This window comes from Lutjanus erythropterus, chromosome 3 (genome assembly GCF_056507025.1).
Source record: "Lutjanus erythropterus isolate fLutEry1 chromosome 3, fLutEry1.hap2, whole genome shotgun sequence".
Classification (NCBI taxonomy): domain Eukaryota; kingdom Metazoa; phylum Chordata; class Actinopteri; order Lutjaniformes; family Lutjanidae; genus Lutjanus; species Lutjanus erythropterus.
The window spans coordinates 14,844,048-14,865,489 of NC_139319.1; positions in this window are offsets into that span (position 1 = coordinate 14,844,048).

The following is a 21,442-nucleotide window of genomic DNA, read 5'->3' on the forward strand; positions in this document are numbered from 1 at the left end:
GAATGCTCATATACTGTACAATCAACTTATTTTAACTTTAACTTGCTTCTTAGTGTGGCAACTTAAACTTGACTTGAGATGAAGCTGTTTTAGTTATTTATTTACCAAGTTTTAAAATATTTATTATACTGATTATGACATTTACAGTGTACTGTATGTTGGAGTCTATTATTTCTCTAAAACCTGCCAGATCCTCTCTCATCATCACTCAGCAAAGTGACTGAATGACTGGGTCATGAAGATAACATGTCTCTGTGTCCCCCCAAAAGCCTCAAAAGTTCAGCATTGTAGTTGGATTTTGGGCAGCCCTCGTCACTTTAACATTTAAAATTTTGCTATTGAGACCAAATTTCTAGAAATCTTTCTTGTTGTTTTCTCTTTCTTGTGGGATTACCCAGAAGCTCCTTCACTTTTCCTGAAATATTGTGCAAAAACAGGAAACACCATGAGAGAAAACAGCACATCCCTGCAACAATCCAACACAGCGCCTCTCTCCTTAACTTCAATTTCGTCTGTATTACCATCTCATCCTGAGTTCAAAGCAGCGTGATGTTAATGAAGGTTCCCATGTACAAAGAGAAGCTTATGTAAATGTTACCTCTCCAGATGTTCTATAGCTCTCAGAGCCAGAACTCCAACTAGCCCCCAGCCACATACTACCAGTTAGCATTTAGACAAACCTTTGTACCTTCACTTGCCTATGGGGCCTATCAGATCGTCGCAGCCTGAAAATCAATATCTGCTGCTAATGAAGTTTAGCCACACATTTTAATGAAGGACCCAATTTGCATTTAAAAGTAACAAGAGGGGAAATGGGTTCATTTTCCCCCATATCTTATTTAGTATGTACATTTGAACAGAAAGCAATGCGCTGGTTTGTTGTGTGTGGTAACATTTGTCTGTTTGTGAGGAGTTTTATTTTAATTGGCTATTGTGCACATGTTATTATTAAATGTCTGAAGACATTCAACTGATGCATCTGCACTCTGTGTGTGTGTGTGTGTGTGTGTGTGTGTGTGTGTGTGTGTGTGTGTGTGTGTGTGTGTGTTGTGTATGTAGATTGAATACAAATATTTTAAACATTATATCTGTCATCTCTCTTGAATGAATATCATTATCAGCAACATTGGTAATCATTAATAAAGTGAAATTTTTATATTTGCATATAAACACACAACAGTAGTGTTCTGGCTTTATTAAAACATATACGATTCAATATCACACCTTTGCGCATGCTATTAACGCATGAATCCATTTATATGTAACAACACTGTCACATACGAGAAAACAGTCTTAGCTTAAAGCTTCACTTACTATTTTGAAGCTTTTGAAGCTTTCAACTTTAACTTGTTATGAACAAAGTTCCTCGTGATGGACTTAGCTCTTTGCTCATTTCACTGACTGACAATCATGAGATGCTGCTGAAAGCCATAAAACTTAGTTAATAGATTCTTGAACTTACATTATTTTGTGTCCTCATAGTTCAACAGTACAATTCAAGCCTTTCATAACATTGTCATAGTCACAGTCGTTGCCCTGTGAAAACCAAATATCTCCCAAATTTCAACTTTTCATAAGTTGATAAAATTAGGTCTGTTTTCAGTTTTGTGACCCAGGGTTTCCCAAAGTGGGGTTTGTGCCCCGGCTGCCTATAGGAGATGTAGTTTAAGTATTCTCATCATTACTACTCGGTTAGTGGGCTTACTCACACATGACTTCCTGTCTGTCTGTCAGTGGGTGTATCTGCTTCTGAGTCTATATGCAAGTGTCATTCTCTTTGCTCTTTGTGTGGCAGATTGTATATAACTTGAATTTAATTCAGATTGTTGCAGTATCTTTAATAACATCTGAATGTGCTGTCTTCACCACGGCAATGGCTACAAGTAGACTGTGTTTCTTCTTGTAGGGTGAGGGGCACTGAGGGTTAGTTGACCTGGTTGGGACGTAGAAAGAGTTAAATGGCCTAAAACGTTTGGGAACAACTGTTTCAGATAACCCAGTGGTTATTTTAGATTGTTAATTTAGCTCAGTGGTTCCCAGTTTGGTGATGGCATCATGACGACCTTTATTTTATTAAAATTCAATTTGAATCTTATATCAAATCCTTTTTTATTGCTTCCCCAGTAATTGTCAAGTTACTGAAGAATGTATCCTAGTACCATTTTGCACTATAACGAGCAGCTACTGTACATCTATAAAATGAACTGGTTTTATTTCTTGTTTATCTTGCTGCTTTACGTGGATCACACACCCAGCCTGTGTCTTTTTGTTAGAAGTTAAATCGCTACAGTAGAAAGGCTGAAGGCATTTTTTCTTTTTTTCTTTTTTAAGTAAATCCCACATTTGAGAGAGAGATAAATTGTGGTTACGCCTCCAGACTTTAGACTTGATAATATGATTCAGACAAATAAACAACCTGCATGCTGCACAGATTCTCGCATGTTTTCTGTGTAATCTTCTTGTTGTAACGGGAGCTTTGATTCATGTTCTTGTGGGGGATCCTCTCCTGGACCAGGTAAAACATTAAAGCCTCATCGTTCCACTAAACAGCTGTAGCTCACCCAGGGCATTTTCTTTTTTTCTGCACCCATTTCATCCATTATTTTTCATATTTTTGTGTTTTATTTTGTTTTGTTTTTTGAAGACAAAAGTTGTACCCCTGTTGAGATCTTTGTTGTATTTAACTAATCACCTCTGAAAGATTTATTGTTTTTATCATTTATATATATATATATATATATACTCAGTACTTTGTTGGTACCAACTGAAATGTGCATGATATCACAATGTTGTCTAGTACTGAGACCTGGCAATGTCAAAACAGATCTCTTATTTAGTTAGAGAGAGAGTTCCTGATTTCAGTCAACAGTCGACACGCCCCTCAGTTTGGAGAAGCAGCCAGGAGTACCGCGACAGAAGCCAAGTAATGTGGACAGGATCTACAGCAAAACATATTTTAGCACCTTACGAAAAAGATCCACCTAAAAAAAATCCGTATCAGTTTATTCTTATATCTTCTACATTTACAATATTTGTACCATGTGTTTGAGAAACTTCCAGTATATGTCAATTATCACTCTTTCTCACTCAACCAGACTCCTTTTGCAAAAACTGTAATTTTACCTCGCAGAACAAGGGAGGTGCTTCTTGTTTGTGTTATTGTGTGACTTTGGTGAATTTGAGCAAACCATTTAAAACACAAAAAAATCACACAATAACACAAGCTAACTGATTGAGGCAGCGGTAGACCAACGACATCTGTGTTCTGCAAAGTAAAAGGACTGATTTTGCCAGTGGAGTCTGGTGGCTTTGGAGAGAGCAATTTTTGTCTTCCTGTCAGAAAAGGCTGTCTGACAGCAAGGAAAAGGGATTAAAATGTTCTACACTTAAACTGATATTGTTTTTTTTAGGAGGGGGGCTTTTTTTTTAGGTGGCTAAAGTAAGTTTTTCTGGTGACCCTATCCATGCCAGGACATTGATTAGCTTTCTCCACCGGCACTCCTGCTGCTTCTCCAAACTGGAGGCGTCCCTCTAGGTGCCATCTATTGTAGATAATACATGGACCTTATACAAGCCCACTTCAAATAATTTGAACAATCCCTTTAAATTCATAAAAAAAAAGATTTATAATATTGGTCAGCAAAGATACAATTTGATGTTTCCTCCAATTTGGACACTTAACAGCTACCTCTGATAATAAAAAATCTTATGTAACTGCCTTAAAGTTGAGGGGGAAAAAAATGAAGAAACTTTTAGGAAACACATCTGTTCTTCAATCTCCATCTTCATCTGTGACAGTAAAGTTCTCTTTGTATGAGCACAGAGTATCTCCACTTTGTCATGCTGCGTTCATGATCCTTTTCTGGTGGAGCAGCTCCCCACACATGAAAGCCAACCTGTTCGTTTTATGTAAATAACAACAAGGCAGAGTCTCCTGCGTGCCACACTTGGTGAGAATACTCTGAGATCTTTGCAACAATTTTCGCGCTCTCCCCTGCCGGCAAAGTGTGCCACAATACCAGCTGCAGCAGGAAGGCAACTTAGCCTCCAGCAAGACTAAAGTGTGCATCAGAGTAAAACAGTTGTTTACTTTGTTTGAACTGCAGTATCTCACCCACGGGAGATTGTGGGCTTGAAGTTTTGCGTCTTTCAGTCTCAACTTGTGACAAAGAGTCGGATGAATAACAATGTCATTTTCTCTACCTTCTCCACCCCTCCTCCTCCTGTTGTCTTCTTTTCTATGTTCCATCTCTTTCTTTTACCACCCATCCCTCCACCACCACCGCTGCCACCTCTCTTCCCCTTTGCACTCCTCTCAAATTATTCATCGGCTCTTTTAAAGTTTCAGCATGCAGTAAATTGATGGTGACACACAAACTACATTATGTTTTTTCGCTCCTTTTTTTATAAACTAACAGCACTGCTCATCTCTCTTTAATTGCGCAGCAGTTGGTGACGCAGATGCACACAGATGTGAGTGCAGGAGGGTGAGATGAGAGGAGGGAAAGAAAGTGAGGATGAAAAGATAGCGGAGCAGAGGATTGTGTAACTTAGTTAAAGTGATGAGGCAGAGGTCCTAAGTGACCCGGCTCAGATGTGAGTGTTGTTCTGTGTGGTGAAGTGGATACAAGAGTACAGGCTGATATTCATTCTTTGCTGTGGTTCCACTTTAAATTCAGCTCAGACTACTACTGCTTATGAATATGGTACATGCACTTTGTGGAAGTTCACACAAAACAAACTTGTGTGAAAGTGCAGATTGTATTGAAATAACAGTTCGTTACAGTTCTGGATATAAATTATGAACTTAAGATGCCTTGAAATTTTTCCTTCACTAAGTTTATACAACATGAAAAAACACATAGAGGAGTGTAGTATTAGATGCAGCTCTATCTTTCTTTCTGAGCGTGCTATTGATATATTAAAAAAACCTCTGATGCATTTAAAGGTAACACTTCAGGCTACTGTTGTTTTCTCATAATTTCTTTGGAAGCTTGATACTAATTAGTTCTGAGACGTGTTAATTAATTAAGACATGTTTTAATGTAGTTAGTTGAAAGAACTGATAATATCTTAAAATCTTTAAACCCAAATAAATACTCATTTATCATTGGAAACGTCATCCTCCATATTTGGGGTTTGTATATAATTGAGTAACTGCATAGAAAGACTCGTTTTACATTTCTGTATGTTCAGCTGACCTGCTGTGAACCTTCCATGTCATACTAATGTATTAAGTAACTGGAATTCATTAGGAATGTAACAATACAAAATCCTCAAAGCGTGACAATACGTTGATTAAACAAAGTCCACATTTCAATATTTATCGCAATATTAAAGAAACATGAAAACTGATGACTTGATAAAATGTCCTTTATTAGATAATAAATCTGACGTGTCCAGAAGCTTTTGTTCATATAATTTTTTTTTAACTAAAAATGCTTCTGCTTTTCGTCTCTAATAAAATTAAATAAAAGTAGCCAGTCATTGCCAAAGCATGTGCAAAAAATTGGCATGATTGTCTTTGGTAATAAATAAATGTACAATTACTAAACAAAAACAAAACAGGAGTCAGTAGTTGTCCTTTTTATAGTAATAATAATAATCATAATAATGATAAAAATAATAATGTATAATGTAATAATAAAATAATTAACCATGTAATATGACAGTAGATATCCCCCATACCTAGTAGATATAACCCAGATATACAGTCTGGAAACCTTTCTTTTTAAAAAAAAAAAAAAATAAATAAATGTTAGTCTGAAGACCCATAAAATGACATATTAGTCATTTAAAATCATCTGTTTTGTTCAGTCATTTTGACATGAAATAAGAGAGTAAACACAGGTGTTACAAACTATACTCGTTATGGTTTTGTTACATTCAGGTCAGACAGAGTCAGGATGCTGTTATTGTGTGGGCTGGCTCATTGCAAAGGCTCTGCTACACTAAATGGAATGGGGCCTAAATTAGTATAATTGGTAACACCTGTGTTGTTTCATATATGAGACACTTTCAGACATCTTCTCTGCCTTGGTCCCCTGATTGCAATATTTGTCTTAACAGCAATTAAGACAAGTACAGCAACAGTTGTAACAGCTAAAAATACAATTCTACCTCTAGTAACTAATAGCATGTAAGTTAACCTCAACTGGTTTGACTGGAAAAGACCCCTACCTGCTGCACTTTCTGTGGTTGAGTAGCATTTTTTAGTTAGAGAAGTTAAATTTGTGCTTTTCTGGAAGAAAGTTTAGAAAATATTACACAGTAGCCTTTTGATCTGTAGGCTCTAAACCCTATGTAGTGAAATACATAGAGACTAATGATGATTTTTTTATCATTGTCATCTGCAAACATGTATTATAGAAACACTGTGGCAGCTTCTGTAAGTGGCTGTTGCCCTGTGTTACCTTGTATAGTGTGTATGAGTTTCTTTGTGCTTAATAGAGATATAACAGAGAAGGAATAGAGTCAGTCTGGGGACGTGTAAAGCAGAACAGAAGCGAGATCAAAGCAACAAAAGATTATTGATTGGAGGAACGGCAAAACACAGTTTTAGCTCCGGATCAGGCTGAGGTGTCCGTATCCCTGTCCTTGATCCAGACTGTTTTCTTATCTTAATGAACATGTCTTTAGGGAAGGGGAAGTACAGGAGGATGTACTCTGGGTTCTCTCTCTCTCTCTCTCTCTCTCTCTCTCTCTCTCTCTCTCTCTCTCTCTCTCTCTCTCTCTCTCTCTCTCTCTCTCTCTCTCTCTCTCTCTCTCTCTCTCTCTCTCTCTCTCTCTCTCTCTCTCTGTGTATGCCAGTGTGTGTTTTTGTGTAAAATACTTGTCAATACAGCTGCTTGACCATATGATAAATCAAAACTTAATCTGTCCTCAAGAGAAATATGTAATAAAAGACACGAGGCACCAAAACATACCAGTGCCACTTTATTTTACACTACATGAATAAGAAATAAAAAGTCGTAGATTGTATGAAATTAGATAAGAACTACAATTAACATGCTTTTATTAGATAGTATTGGACCCTTTACTAGACCCCTATTAGGCTTAATTAAAGGGTAATTACGAACACATTACAACAGAACTGTACAATAAACTGAAATATATTGTTTCCCACTGTTAGATTCACAGTTCACTAGAACACGAGGTTTATAGTGTAATTTTGTAGCTACCATGTCAGTAATTTATTGTATTTCTACAGGTTGCTGTTGTGATCTACATTAACAGTTTTGAAGGACTGTACAAGTGCTCTAAGTTCTCTTCAAATTAATAAAAACAACTGTAAATCGACATATGCTATAAATAACAATGTGTCTTTATCTTAAGGATCAAGTATTGAGATCTAGAAATGAGCTCAGTTTTACATTAAAAATGCAAAAACCTCTAAATATTTAGCACAAAATTGATGAGACAAGTGACAGCTTCATGGAACTGAACATTTATTCAAAGGCTACATTGTATGGCATACATTTTATTTTAACTTGGAAACCAAGCAACATTACGCTTAAAAAGTGAATCATTCAAATGCATGCAACTGTCTCAGGGCTTTATCATGAATCTAATACATAACTGGTTCGCATATGTAAAAAAAATTTTGTTCAGTGAAACAAAAACAATATAAAAGCACAGCAGCAACAAACTACAAAAATCCTTGCAGCAACTTGCAGCCTAAAAATCAATCTTAGGTTGAACTTAGAGATCTTAAAAAACAAATAATCTTGCCATGCAATGGGTATTTTTGCGCAATAAGTTTCAGGTTTTTTATTTCAGTTCAGTCAGTTTCAGACATCTCTTAGTTCTGACATCAGTACTTGGTCAGTTTTAGTTCCAGGTGCAACCTGGGGCTTGTGACACGGTCCTACCACACTAGCATCATCAAAATGAGGGAGTGGAGATCTGTAGACAGATGTGATTTGATCAAAGAAGTAGGTATCAGCCTGGGCTTATTCTGCAAAAGAAAGTGTGTTTCAAGTAGCACATATGTGATTTCACTTTAGTTGACAGTACAGTGCTGTTGCAATGTGTCCTCTAATAAAGTTGAGGATATATTAATTATAGTTTTTGTCTAATTTGATATAAAGTATGGCTTGTTATGTCTGATTAATGTTCTGTAAAATAAAGTGCAACCGACGTTCCTTCTCTCTCTCTCTCTCTCTCTTCCAGACACGCAAACACTTACACACACTCAAACTCACTCACACACACAGATTACCATGATGAGGTTAAAAAGGCCGTCAGATAAAATAAAATGTCACCTTTTTACCAATGTAAAAGTCGAACATCGGAACAGATCAAAGCCAAACAAAATGTGTCAGATTTTGCGTGTGTGTGTGTTTGTGGCGGGACTGGCGGGGGGGCTCCCTGTTCGCCTCCCTGTCGCTTCCTCCCCTCTTTCCAACCTTTGCACCTCTCCAACAGAAAATAAATAAGTAATACTTAATATCATCACATGTGATTGAAGGGACTCTGGAATGGAGAAGTGAAGAGCATCGCCAGATGAAGTGAAGTGTTGAAAAGAGTGATTATTTTTGCTTCAGTGAGGTCTTATTTTTCAAAGTGCCACTAAAAGCATGAGAGACTTATGTCACTTTGCACTGGGAGGAGGATGGAGGAGCTGAAGGGTGATTTGATAAGAGATGAAAGAAAGGTAGTGACACCCCGGCTCCCCCACATTTTTTTCAGACCTTTGCTCAAAAACCCTGATACTTCAAGTGGCTCCAATCATATTCTCCACGAGGCGGTGCGATATTTATGGCCGAGTGCCCACAGCCAAAGCTAATATTATGAGCTTCCACAGTGCCATCCATATTGTTTTACCTCCCGTTGCCTGCGGTGAGGAATAAATAAAGTGCCTGCCGCTGTAGAGTGGCATTGGCAGTCTTGGCTTTCAAAGCACTCTCTTCTAGCAGGTTGGAGAGCGGGCCGGGCTGCAGAGAGGGGAGAGATGGGAAGAAAAGGGGGCTGTCACTTTAGGTTGGGTAATTTTTGACGTGCACGTCAAGGCCTTGACAAGGGGAATGTGGCCGGCTTGTACATTAGAGTCAGGCTCACAGGCAGCGCAGCACTGGGGACAGGTAGTAATGCAGTCCCAGAGAGTGCTGCTCATCTGCTCACACTATGTACTTGTCTGGTGCCACACAAGGATGCCCCCTGTCGCCGCGGCTCCACTCCCCCATCCCTCTGCAGAAATGACTTAAGTCAGTGAGGGAAGAATCCATTTACAATGTGTGCTTTATAACATCTCCTTGACAATGCAGTAGTGGATTAGAGACATTTGTGATGAATCTTTTATGTCGACTTTTTCCCCATCTTTCTTTTCCATGTGCACAGGCTTTCTGGGTCCTGGCGCTCCACATGCACATGTGTCTGTTCGGATGTCATCGCAGCAAGATAGGGAGAGAAGATAGGAATGGGTACTCACCAAAAAAAAAAAAGAAAGAAAGAAAAAGGAAGAGGGAGAGTGACACAGAATCGTCAGAGTGGGGGCATTAAAATTTATCTCCGAGTCACAATGGCTGCCATGATAGCGGCGTGAAACTTTCCTTTGAAAATGAACGTCACTTGTCCTCTCAGTCATCCGCTTCCCTCGCAACCAAGACAAGCGCTCTCTGTCCTCATCAATTCTTCACTGCCATTTTGACATTTATTTCATACATTTGCATAACCGCTCCCTGTGTCTCGTGTTTCGTCTGGGTTTGAGCGCTGCATTCCCTTTTCCTCAACTTTAAAATGCTGCTTTAAAATTAATGCCGGCCCAAAGAAATATATAAATATATCCTAAAGTTGACATGATGTTGTTCTACATTATTCCCTTTGAAAAGCGATTTTGTTCGTACTTAAAGCTACTCAGACGCGGTGGGTGTGGAGGTGTGGGCGGGCGGGCGGGTGGGTGCACACACTCGGGCTAACAAACACGCACTTGGTTGTCTAGCCTCGCCATGTCTTCAGTCTGTCTACTCTGTGGTGTTAACATGGAAGGATGCATACATGAACGTTACAATCCCGACCAACTGAAACGCTGCTTTTTTAATGCGCAGGCCTCCAGCGAGTTCACAGTAGAGAACTTTACTTTAAATTTGAGTTTGTGGCTCAGGCTGTTGGTTTTTGGATATTTGTGGACACTGTGTGAGCTTCTCAGAGTGGCCTGTGGCTCATTTTTTGAACAAAAGAAAAAGAAACATCAGTCTGATTTCTGTTTTTCATTAAGATTAAAGAATCAAATCACTTTTCAGTAATTATTTCAAGTCACAAAGAGGTCAGGATGGAGCAAAGCGGGCTTCTTTTGAGCAACATCTGCATTTATTTTCTAAAGCAAACCCTGAACACAACCTTTTTCTGCCTGAGTTGCTGTTGTCCACTTTTCAGGTGGCTGCAGCACAGATGGCTTTTCTCTTTTCCCTTTTTCCACTTCAGACTCACCTGTCTGCCCTCATTGTCCATTTGAAAGGCAGAGCGGCGGCAGAATCCAAGAATGAGTCAATGCAAATGCCGCACAGAGAAAATATTAAAAATTGATCACCTTTCCATTTGAATTCAAGGAAGCCATCATTCTCCATAAGCAGGCCTGTCTCTTTAAATCAGAGGAACTGTCGCTTCTGTGACTGCCTGTTTACAAAATATGAGGCTGAAAATGAGACCTGCTCCCTGCGGACAAGCTCCTTGTATAAATATAAATAATGAATATTAGATAAATAATTTCTGCCCCTTTAATAATGCACAACTCAACGAAATTCACTTACAGTGTGAAACTGGAGAATCTAACTAAAAGTAGATAATGCAGTAGTACAATAGGGGTTCGAGTGTTGTGTGTGGCAGAGAGGAGCAGCCCTGCTGACCCTGTGGTCACCTCGACGAATTCTTACTGTGCAGGTGGTCAGATTCATACTGTACACTCTATAACCAGGATCATAGTGTCTAGAGAATAATAATTTAGTAATTAGAGCCCAACCAATATTGGATTTTGGGGGCCGATTGTGATACCAATATTAGGAAGTTAAAAAATTATATAGTCTTTACACAGACTATAATGTAGACTAGGCTATATGATCCCTCAAGTGTGGTTATCAAACATTTTTGACAAAGACATTTAATGGAAGCAGAATATTTTGGAGTTTAATATAAATTAAAAAAAACACAAATAGAGCAAAATACTTGCATATATTAAACTTGAATTAAGAAAAAGGATCAAAGCTATGTAAAATGTTGCTTATACAGCTAACAAATGCAACAATCTACTTATTTTTGTTGTAAAAAAAGGTTTTTATATTGGACAACATACATTCCGATACCAATATAACTATTAACTTGAACAAGTTAGTGTCTGGGCTGCCTTTAAATTTTAATTTAGCTGAAACAAGTTGAGGTAATTGTCTAATAATTCATAACTTTTTTTTAGAATCAAACTTTTCAAATAAAACTTGTATGGTTATGATAAATAAATGAAAAAAAGATTAGTTGATTCCACTAAATTCTTGTATGTTTTTTTACACTGCATTTCTTTGCCCTCAAACATGGTTATCCGAAAGTTAAAGTTAAACTCTGTCCAAAATGACATCAGGGCACAGATCCAGTAATCTTTTAATAATACTTTTTAATAACAAAAAATAATAGTAATAAATTTGAACTTAGGAAAAATGTCAAATATCCAAAATATACATAAAACACAGCCTGTAAAGCTAATAAATAGAATATGCTTATGTTCTGTTAAAGAAAAATGTTTTCATAGTGGTGAATATCGGACAACTTATATGCTGATTTATTTATGTAGTAGCACATATTTTGAAAAGAACATAAAAAAAACTATATGAATAATAACAAGAATATGCAAGAGAGGCCAAACACATAGAGGGCATATCATGGGTCTCTCTCAGTTATAAATAACTGATTATGGTTTTGAGTCTAAACATTTAGTTTCAAACCTAAAATCTTTATTCTTTAACACAGGTCTCACATGTATAAGTAATATGAGAAAAGTAATGGACAGAAACAGAAAAAGCCCTCTCCCACACAAGTAAGACAAAAAAAAAGAAAACGGAGAATGTAAATATGACTAGACTGTCCGGTTTTATAGGAATGACAATCTGAAATGGTCTGAAAATAATTTCAGTAAACTTTTAGCAAAGCTACTGCTCTTATGAATGGCTTTATAAACAGAATTTACGTTTGAATCTATTGATTTTCAGCTTATGAAACAATGAGGCAGGGGGTGTCCTGAAACTGGAAATTATTGCTCTAATATACCATTTCTGAAAAATGGATGTGATAAATGTGTGAGCCCATAAAATATTACAAAAGGAAAGATGTGGATATATTAAGCCATATTAAAGCATGAGATAACTCTTAATCATGGTACCCACTTTACAGATAATTTTGATGATTTTGTCATTTATTTTTAGATGTAGTCGATATGTTGCTTACAAGTAAGCAAGAACACCTAAAAACAGGTACTAGAGACATTAAATTAACATATCATGATAAAAGAAGTCAAATTAAAACATACTGACAATCTTAGCAAAGTAACTGGAGGAATATGATGCGAGCTGGAGCACGGTTACAGCTTCGCTCCCCTGGGGGAGAAGGTGGACTTTGTGGAGTGTGGCGGAGCAGCTCTGCTCTGCTGCCTGGGTGTCTTCTGGAGAGAAAGAGGGTGGAGATTTGATAAATGGTTAATTATGAAAACCCTTGTGCCAAAGCTAAAACTGTAATTAGCCTTAATTGGCTAATTGGGTAGAATTGGTGGATGGCATGAGCGTAATTGCCCCCTTTTCCTTTTTTTTTTTTTTTCAAAGCATTTAGCACAAAATTGAGTATGTAGCTGTGGCAGTGACAGTGAAGTCATTTTGTTGCTGTTTTTACAACACAACCTGTTGTTGAGCTGACTCCGAACTTTCTTATTTGGTCAATTTTTCTGTCAAAACTCAAATGACTGCATCTTTTTCCAGTTTTGTTGTGGTTTTTTTTTTCAGTGCACACACACTCCAGTGTTGCATTGACTTGTTGTGCAGCTGCCAAAGGGCTAATAAAACCCTCAGTGAAGGGAGTCCAGCTTTTGCTCCAACCTGCTGATTCACACCGCAGAGATGGATCGTGCAAAGACCTTCACTGCGGTCGGAGACAGTCGACTGAAACAAGAATTTTCTCTCTTCCTCTCACCTCCTTTCTCTTTCTCTGACATCCAAACACAAACTCACACTGAGTATTTGAGCAGCTCAGCTCAAGGTGCTCAGACTCTCTGCTGCTAATAACACCATCTAGAATTCACGCCCTCCAAATAGGTTAATGTGTTTTTGCCCAGAGGGCCCTATCTACCTCTGCAGCACAACTCTCTCTGCACTTCCATTAAGCAAGAACACTGCCACCTATTAGGTGCCTCAGTGTGTTCGGGGCCAGAAGTGAGAATGCAGGCTGGAGTCTGTACAGTTTTATGTGTGTGTGTGTGTGTGCTATATGTGTGTGTAAAGGTGCTCTGTAGTGCACTGAGGGTGTCACTACCTGGAGCTGCCCGGTGTGCTGTGTTAACTGTTGCAGGAGAACAATGTTATGGCCCCTGACAGCTTGTTAAAGACTCCGCCATCCCACTATGTTGTGCGCAATACACAACACATCTTTCAACACACACACGCAGGAAACACTTCAGACTCACACAAACACACTCTTGTTTGTTAACACGCGAGAGGGCAAAGAAATAAGTGGAACGGAGTAGAAATTCATGCAGTTTTTGACAGGAGCTGCTGCTGTCACTCACCAAGTCCAACAAAACTTAATGACCTCTACTTCTAATTCAGTTTCAGTTCAGTTCAAGTTTATTCACAAAACAGTTAAAACACAAGCACAATCATACGCTGTAAAAAGTGTGTTTCAGTAGTTGATGTAATGAATTACATTAAATTAAATGAGCTTCTTGCTTTAGTGATGGCAGACTCTTTTTGTGAATCATAACAACTTGAAATGACCTTATCCTGTTCCCTCAACCTGCTATTATTATGTCGCTAAAAGCACATCTGTCAGGTTTCTCTTTGTATTGTGGATCTGATGTCATGACAGCTGCATCTTTTCCAGATTTTTCCCCCCGTAATTGAGCCATCATTTTCTCTTGGTGAGTGGTGGAGTTGAAATATTGAAAGCAATCAGATTGTTAAGACCATTTGACCTAAAGCAGTGGTGTTAATAGAACTTGTTAACTTGATTTAAAAAAAAAAAATGCGTGTTACCAATTGAAATATTTTTTAAGTTGGTTCCAGTACTTTTTTCAGTGTGTACGACATAATGAAGACATGTGAAATGGGACAAGCTTTCTGAAGAAGAGGGGCCCAGACAGTAAGCAAACATATTTGTTATTAAAAAGTCCACGCATTATTCAGTAACATTTACAACCTACAGATCACCTAACACTAACCAAAGACCCTGAGAAACTAAAAACTAACCAAACCTAAATCTAAAAAAAACTCAAGAATTTCTTTCATCAGTCTAAACACTGGTTAAATAGTTATTTGCTCTTCTTTATCATACACCTAATATTTTGTTCCTCTTCTGTCTTTTGGTTATGTTTTATTAGCGTGGCATAAACAAATATCCTGTTGTTGTGACACATGTATCAATGATATAATATTGGACCAAATTCAGGCAGTACTTGCCTTCATTAAAAGATCATATATATGTATATATATACATATATATATATATATAAGTATAAATGTAAGAAATATGTATAAATTTTAAATGCCCACTAATTCTAAATTTCCATCACTTTCTATTTCACATGATGACTCCTCAAGAAGTCTGCACTGCACTCCTGTACTGTTCACACTTAAGTTTCTCCAGTATGTTTAATGTGTTCTTTGGTCCAGTCACAAAAAAAAACAAAAAAAAACAACCTGGATTTTTCTCTGTTGTCTGGAATGAGGGAGCGTTTTAAATTCTGTCTCTTGTCAAGATTCAAACGAGCTGTAAACAACATATTTGACTCAGACATGGTGGATGTCTCAGTGAGTTTTTCAACACACCCGATTTCACAGCTACACTCTTTGTGCCAAATGCAAGGTTACTGAACTGATACCTTCTCTCTTTACTTTCAGTGATACGCAATGTTCAGATAGACTCACCAATTTTAATAATTCTGGGGATATTTAAAGATGTAAGGAAACTAAAACAGGCACAACAACACCTCCTGGCGCGTGGCCTTATCAATGCATAGAAAAGCTTATCCTATCGTTTTGATCAATAAAAGAAGTTCCAACACAGAAACTGCGGTTCACTTCACCTCGACAGAGTCTGATTTATCATTAAAGACAGCTTAAAAGATTTTGAGAAGATTTGGTAACCTGTTGTCTCTTGACTCGCAGAAGTGAATCTTAACTGCAGTCCGGGGTGGAGGAGAGGATGGGTTAGATAAGACTAGAGCTTACAGGTCTAATGTTTTACTTTTATTTATTTACTTATTTATGTTTGATATGTATTAAGTATATTTTCCTCTATTTTGACACGTACAGAAAAGAATCATGATAATACTACATTTTTTATATTTGAGAATGAAGCTTCACAATAAAAACATTCGAAACAAAAATGAGTTTTTTAAACACATTTTAAAAACAGAATTTAATTTTAAAAATCTGCAAATTGTAGGAAATTTTAACAAGACAGTTGCAGGAATGTTTCATTAACAGGCAATTGTCAGTTCAATGCATTCATATTTTAGATTCGAGTTTAAATTAATATTTACAGAAAAAGTATATTTTACATGACAGATATTAAAATATTTACTGCACTATTGTGTATTCTACATATATTTTTTGTATTTTAAATATCTTTCTCGGTGTTGTATGTATTTATCATTGTGTCTGGATGTACCACATTTTGTATTACTGAGCTGATTGCAGCTGAGTAGCACTATCGTCCAAGTATCTAATCTAATTTTGAATGACAGTGCTGTCAGGACGAATTTTAATTTAAATTTTAGCAGTGAATTTATTGGTATATTATTAGATTCGAAGTGTGTTTTATTTCATCTTCACCTGTAAATTTCACTTTTAATCAAATACTGATTCTGAACTTTTAGTAGTAGCTCTGACATTTTGGAATATATTTGTACTAATGATGACTTTTTTGCTACTTTGGTTTGCATATGTGATTATAGCCACAGGGGGTGTTATGAAGAGATCATATAGTAAATAACATTAGGCAACATATTCTAAGATATAGCTTAAGGCCATGTCTGGATAGTAATGCTAATGGTACAGTACTTGAGGTGAATGTATTTAAGATTTGATCTGCTTAAAAATGAGGCTGGAGTAAGAATTATTTGTATTTAACAGCCTGCTGTTAATATGTTGAGCATAAACATTTCTTTTGTCTCCACAACTTAATAGAGTTTATCTTGATGTAACATTTATTGCTACAAAATATTTCAAAAGTTTTTAATAGTTTCTGCATTTACAAAGATATATAATCATGTAAGTCAGGCTAATTGTTGGCTTTCTGTTTTAATTAAATGTGTTTTTAACACTTTTTCTAATCATTAATGGGAATGTTTTCTGTAGTCATCTGGCCTTGCATTGTTTCACAGCATGTGTGGAGTTATTTCTCCACCACACACAGCAGGTACTGAATTTTTTGTGTCAGCCTGACCCCTAGTGGACACCGAGTCCACCCACCGGTGCACCACTCTCCCATTTAGAGAAGCATCACACAAAAACAGTAAAAGGAAAACATCTATAAAACTTGTATAAATTTTGTTAAAATGAATAAATCATCTATTGAGATGTTTTGATTGCATTTCACAAGCAACACATGTCGTGAATTGTTTTTGCAGAAAGTATTCAAGCTAAAATGCCTTAGGCTCTTAGCACTGGTCTGTGTCTGTGAACATGTATTTGTATTTAAATAGACAAAGCCATTATTCATAATGTTTGATGCTAGAGTCAATAATGGGCTGTACAGAAATGTGAGTTAAATTGCTCTCAATTCTCTGAACTGCAGTTCAGTGCGTCTGCCTTTGACAACAATAACTCACACATTGAATATGTATTAAAGGCTGAATAGTCCTCAGAGATGCAATGCATATATTTGATGAATTCTATGACTGACTGGACCAGCCCATACCGTCGAGTGTAAAATAGATCTGACCAACTTAGAGACAGCAGAACTAATTAAATGGATAAAAGATATATATGGCCTTCTTGGAGTATGTAAAATTAATATCAGACCAAAGGACTTGCCTCTAAGCCACTTCATCCACTCTGCAGCACAGAGCCGCCACAGTGTGCTGAGTTCTGATGGAGGGCAGATGAGGCTGCGTTTGTGTGTGTCAGTGTGTGTGTGTGTGTGTGTGTGTGTGTGTGTGTGTGTGTGTGTGTGTGTGTGTGTGTGTGTGTGTGTGTGTGTGTGTGTGTGTGTGGGTACACACGTATTCTGACACAAGACATTTTTCTGTTGTATATTTTATTTTCATGTTTGTATTCATCTGCGTGTCATCTCTTCTGGAGTTTTATATTGTTTGTGCGTCCAATGGGTTTGCTGCCTACGAGCATGAATGCGGTGCGTGGACAGAATAATATGAACACCTGTACAATTTAAGGCAATGCCAGACAACAGTGGTTCACAAAGGTGGAGCTGCATCTTAAAAACTGGCCTTTTTTTTGTTTTCTCTGGTGTTTTAGTAGGGAAAACTTATAATGCAGCAAGGCAGGAAGTACTCAAATCTTTTACCTAAGTAAAAGGTCAAGTCAGGAGGTCATGTCATTATAAGGACAGCAGAACAGTATAATTCCAGAGCTCTGACACCTTCTCATACACATACTAAGATATATATACATACTACTATTAGCTTGTACACTGGGAATTGGACCCACTGGTTTCAAAAGACAGAAAACAGGTTGTATCTAATTCTTCACTGAAACCACTCAAAGTGTAGGGTTTTAAGGTAAAAGATCTAAATTCAATTTGGAGTAACTTTTGATTCACATTAACACTTGAAATGGCACTTTTATATTAATTAGTCATGAATCCAAGTTGTCTTCTTGTTTTTTCTACATATTGGGTGAAACGTTTGGTCCAAAGAATACTTAGACTGAACTATAATTCAACTTGATGGTACCTTTGAGCTTGTTGTGTTGTTGCATTGAGCTTAATTATATTTTAAAGTGTTACTGCAATTTTGTCAAGTGTGTTTTATGTCCCCAGTGTGGAAATGTAAAAGTGATTGTATGAAATAAGGCTGCAACTGATAAAATTTCATTATCCATTAATCTAATGATTCCTCTCTCAATTTATCAGGTCATTGTTTGGTCTATTAAATGTCAGAAAACAGTGAAAATGCCCAGTTGCTCAAAGATAGTCAATCTACAGTGGTTTAAAACTGAAAAAGCAGCAGATCCAAACATTTAAGAGGGAGCTAAAATCAGCAAATGTTTGGTTGTCTGCTTGATAAATGACCAAAATACTTTTCTGTCACTTCATAAATCAATGAACTGTATAATCATTTCAGCTCTGTTACTGATGTTGCTGGACAAATGATGTAAATCTTCTCTCTCTGTCTCTGTCTCTCACCCACAGGCTGGTCCTCTGCTGACCTTCCTTCTTCCTGAGAGTGACTAAGCCTGAGCCTGTATCAGGACCACTCTACACTGACCCACTTTGACTTTCAGTGCCCTCACTTCCACTTCAGCGTCACCCGCTGAGGCTCTGGATGAAGATAGGAAGCGAGACTCCGATACTTTACTCGTCCAGTTTGCTTTCATCAAGGTAAAAATTGATGCCAAACACCAGCTTCCATCAGCCTGGTAGGAAAAGTAAAGATAAAGACGCTGTGTTTTTTTATCTGCTGGGATCTGACATACAGCGTGTAAACAGAGATCAAAGTCTTTATATTGTGCTCTCCATCTCCAAAAGACATGTTAAAGAAGGGCTGTGCAGATTTTAAAGCCCCCGTTAGGCAAGTTGTGATTTTGGGCTATATAAATAAAATTACTTAACTTAATTTTAAGGGACAGTTCAAATCAAAAATACATATTTTTACATGACCTGTGGTGTTATTTTTAACCTGACATGCCAGATGGTTCGTTTCTTCCATTTGGGAAGCCGCACATAGAATCTGTTTGGAAAAGGTCAGGTGCTTCCATAAAAACACTTGGCAGGTGATTGGATGAGCCATCTGTCATGTCTAACACAGGCTAACTTCAGCCAATCACCAAGCTGAAGCTGGGTGGAATTGATAAAAGCCTTCAGTGTCATTCTTTGCTCTTCTTTCAATGACGAAATACTCTCCAGGTCTGATAGAACTGATATTATCACAGTATCTTCGCTAACGTCTTCAGAAGCCACTATTGTTTGTTCGAGACGAGTCTTGAAATCACGCCTGTAGCTGACACTAGTCCCTCCTAGGATGCTGATTAGCTCACACCGATATCAGCCATATACATGTCTGCCATTTCTCCAGTATAATGGCAGTAAATGGCACACAGCTTGGGGTGTTCAAACCCCCAAAAATACATATTTCAAAAAGTCAACAGCAACATCTCTAACTTTAAAGTAGTTCCAGTTGATTCTGCTGCAGAAAGAGAGTAGGTCCTGCATGAAACTGTTCACAACAAGGTCTGTGAATTATCTGGAGTAAGGTAAGGTTTCAAATGTGTGGGGTTTTTGGGTTGTTTTTTTTTGGTGCTGTTAGCACCACAAGATGAGCGCCATTTAATCCTGTTACACTGGAGAGAAGCTGCCTTCTCCCCACATCTCTACAGCTGATATCTCCAAAACTCTGCAACTCACACCAAAAAAATCTAGACAGATAAATCGTCCTACAGGCCAGGGGAAGAATGTGTATTTTTTGATTTTGGGGTGAAATGTCCCTTTAAGGAGTTGATTAAACACACATAAATACACACATACAAAATTATCCAAACTGAATAAGGTTACTTTTAAAAATCTTCAATATACAGTCATAAAGTGGGAAAAATCACAAAAGAACTTTTCTGATCCAACAATGAAGTAGTTGTTGTGGTGTTGTATTAGACTGCATTAGGGTTGCTGATTGTTTGGTCTGTAAAATGTCAGAAAATGGTGAAAATCATTGTTGTTTCTCAAAGCCCAAGATGATGTCCTCAGAAAAGGAAAAGAGTAAGTAAAGCACTTTATGAAACACATAAAACCTCAAAGTCAAATTACAATATAGATCACAGCAAAATAAACCAAAATTAACAAATCTAAAACTAAAACCGGGAAGGATCTATAGGCTTGCCTATGGACAGACATTTTTAGAAGCTGCTTTAAAAAGTTCAAAGATTCTGTAAATCTGATTGATTGTGGTAGATTGTTCCAGAGGGTTTGGGGCTAAAACAGCAAAGCCACGGTCACCTTTGGTTTCGCAGTAGGAACAGATGAATAAAAGGCAGAGACTGAGGTTTAGAGAGGTCCAGGGGTGGGATATGGGACAAGAAGATCAGAAATATGACTGGGGGCAAGGTCATGTAGTGCTTCATATGTAATCAACAGGATTTTGTAATTATATTTTACAGGAAGCCAGTGGACAGATGCAAGAGCACGGGTAATGTGGGACCAAAGGCTAATTCTATTTAATAACCTGGCAGCTGCATTTTGAACCAACTGTAGACGATTTAGAGCAGATTGAATGAGATGTGAGGAGTTTCAGTAATCTAGACTGAGAAAATAAAAGTGTGGATTAATAGTTTGAGATCTGTATTAATGCAACCTAAATGCAAGGCAGATAAACCTCCAGTTTTCCAACTCAATTATTTGTTTACCCACAAGTGAAATACGGCTCTTTAACAACCTAACAGTGTGATTTCAGGAAATGTAGTTTTTTGTAGTAACCTTAGTGTGTTATTTCAGATATAATAAATATAATTGCTAATGTTTGAGTGACTTAACTTTAGCCTGACTTAATAATTTCGCTCAGTGACTTTACTAAAACTTACAGAGCACAATTTTACCAGTTCAGGTGGATCATCTTATATATAGCATTATGCATTATTTGCAGGCTCGGAGAGTAACAGATTACATGTAATGGGATTACATAATCTGGATACAAAAAAAAGATAACTGTGTTCCATTGTAGTTACAGGTACAAAAGACGTAATCAGATTACAAATACATTTAGTAAATATGGGGAATGTTGCAATTTTAAGATAAAGAACAAAATATTACCATTCACAATGTGCACACAGCTGCCAATTCATTATCGTGGCCTCTAGTGACAAAATGCTTCACTGGATGGAAATTTACCAATTTTACTCTTTAAATCAATCAATCAATAATTTGCGCACAACAAAGGAAGGACCAGCTGGAGAAACGAATAAACCTAACCACGAACATTAAACACTTAGAGCTGCAACAATCAGTCTGTTATTAATCAATTATTAAATTAATCTGCATCTATTTTGATAATCAATTAATCTTTTTTTTTAACTGTCTAAACTCTGAT